Here is a 2723-nt window from a genome sequence, read left to right as displayed (position 1 = left end):
GAAGGAGGCGTGTCATTTAAACGTGCTCCATAAAGACAGATGATGAAAATAAATAAAAAGAGCGTGAGGAGAACGAGACGAAGATCCAGCACCTCGTCCTCTTTGTCTCTTTCTGTGGTCCGAAAACTATTTCAAAATGCAAGTACTTCCTGTTTTCAGAGACAGGTCATGTGATTGTTTTCCTGTCTACTGAAGTATCCACCAGCACTTTAACAGGTGCAGAGGAACAGGATCACATCACACCAGTATCTCCACACTGGTTGCCAGTTGGTCGGAGGACTGGTTTTAGGATTTTACTTTTAAAGCGCAGATGGGACTCTGAACTGTTTAACCTCGAACATCTCGTTGCCGGAGGTCCCTGAATGCATCTCCTCCGACTGTTCAGAGTCCAGGCTGGAAAAAACAAAGGAGACAGATCGTCCAATGCCAGTCGAGCTCCTGGACTTTGGATCAGCCTCCACAAAGTCTTTTACAGTCTTTTAAAATGCTTCGTACCGACTGTCTCCTGAAACCTGGCTTCTTCTCTGTTTTCCTCCGGTGCTGGTTTTATTTGTTGTTTAGCTTCCAAAAAGACTAAATGTGTGTGTTTCACCAGATTGTGGTTCCCTCTCGTCTTTAAATGTCAAACTCTGACTTTCACTTTCTAAAAAGTTCTAAACTTCCACACCTGTAAAGAACAGAAAAGCAGGCTCACGTTGTGCTCAGCAGAACGAACACAGACACTTTATTTTGTTCCAATACATTTGCGAGTTCACAAGCGTTTTCGGCACAAAACATTTGTAACACAATTATAATCACACACAACTATGCACCTTTAGAAACAGACGGTGAGCAAAAAACCTGCAACCTGCAAACATTTGCAGTCAGCATGGTTCTTATTGTTAGTGTGGCTGTGAAGGGCTGTTTCTCCCATATTTGATGAATCTGTAGTCGTTTCACATATTTCACATTTAACATTTCTGTTGTCTGTTTTCTTTTACATTTTACATTTTTATAAAAAAAGAAAATGACATAATTTGTTTTACATTTTCCTGCATGTTTTCCGTCCTAAGCAGCTACAAGAAAAGACACATTAAACAGACAGATTAAAGTCCCCTGATATTAAATGAAATGTGTGGGAACCCTGTTTAAAAGAGATCTGTTTCATACCATCTGACATGATGAATATGTGGGAAGTTGGCTGGACAGCAGGTTGTCCAACAAACCTCATGTTGAAATATCTCGCTCACAAACTGAAAATTCACGTTGGATTTTTGGACCGAAGCGGAGCTCGATTCTGTGAATAATCCAGCAGAGCGTCTGCAGCGTGCACGACGTGACCAAAGTCAATTTGATTTTAAACTGCAGACGATGATCAAACTAACACCGAGTTATATGAGTTTGGCTGCTTGTCACTGGACTCCTGAAGGCACCAGTACATGTGTGTTTTTCTTTTACGATCCAAGACGAGCTCCGAGGGTTTAGCTTCATGTTGAACTGAAACGCCTCTGATCGGGTTCAGACAGGTTTCCTGTGCTGTGCTTCTTCCTGGTGGAAGGATGCTGTGGTTCGGAGGGGCAGCAGGTTGAGACACGACAAACTGATCAGTGAAGCCACTGATATTGTGAGTGTGGCGTTGGACAGCGTCTCCCACTGTCTCCCACTGTCTCCCACCAGACGAGAACATTCACAGCCACAAGCTGGAGACATTTATTCTTCTGACAGACTTTAACTTATATGTCTGATAATACATGTGTATATTTTGATTAATATGAGTATGTGTGTGTACTTTGTGCTCAGGTTGTGCAACAAGACTTCCTGGATAATTAATCTTAACTTATTAACTCATCTCGACTTTCTGTCTGATTTTCAAACAGAACTTTACTAGTTTAGGATCATGTTTTCCCGTCAGGCAGAGTCAGGGCAGCTGAGAGAGCTGAGGGTCCTACAGGGGTCCTGAGCTGTGCTGGCAGCTCCACCAGAGATCAGGCATGGTGTGAAGGGAAGTAGGTGTTGTTGTTCTTCTTCTTTAACTTCACCTTAATATTGTGTTTCCACATGTTGCAGATAGTTTGTGTGAACGTGGTCTGTTGGTTCATGAAACATCTCCACACGGTCAAAGGCCTCTCGTTGTTTATCTGTGTTGTTTATCTGTGTTGTTTATCTGTGTTGTTTATCTGTGTTGTTTGCTGTTGCCACGTTGATGACACAATTTAATGTTTTTGGAAAGTAAATAGTGCTGTTTAGTTACCATGGAGACGTTTGTGTTTCTGTCAGAGACTGTTGTGGAAGTTTTTAAAGGGAAACTTCAACATGTTGAATTATCTGTGAGGAAGTTGATCACACGTCTCTGCCGACTTTCTTTAGTGTTTTATTTATTTATTATTTTTTCTTTCTTAATGTGCAGTAGAATTTGTTTTTGCATGGTTCAACAAGCAGTTTCAAAAACTTCACAAATAGTTTACAGCATGATTAACAAACATTTCATCCACTCAGGTCCCAAACAGGAAGTGGACAGTTTACCATCCTCTTTATTTGGGGTTCGTGATCACACTTTTAACCCTTAACGTTAATAATACGTTTTAAAAAGTCTGCAGCAGTCGGTGAAATCCTGTTTAAATCAATGCATTCCTGAAGGAGGAGGTGCTTTCTGCTGATGTCTGTGTTTGTGGGTCTGATAATCACCGACTGAGGGTTAAAGTTCAGCCTCTATTTTATTGATCATGAGATGATTGACAGGTCGG

This window comes from Brachyistius frenatus, unplaced genomic scaffold (genome assembly GCF_029030835.1).
Source record: "Brachyistius frenatus isolate BFR_SWC_R1_liver_20210118 unplaced genomic scaffold, ASM2903083v1 Contig_181, whole genome shotgun sequence".
NCBI lineage: Eukaryota > Metazoa > Chordata > Actinopteri > Embiotocidae > Brachyistius > Brachyistius frenatus.
The sequence above is the reverse complement of the archived record's forward strand: the minus strand, read 5'-3'. Positions refer to the sequence as shown.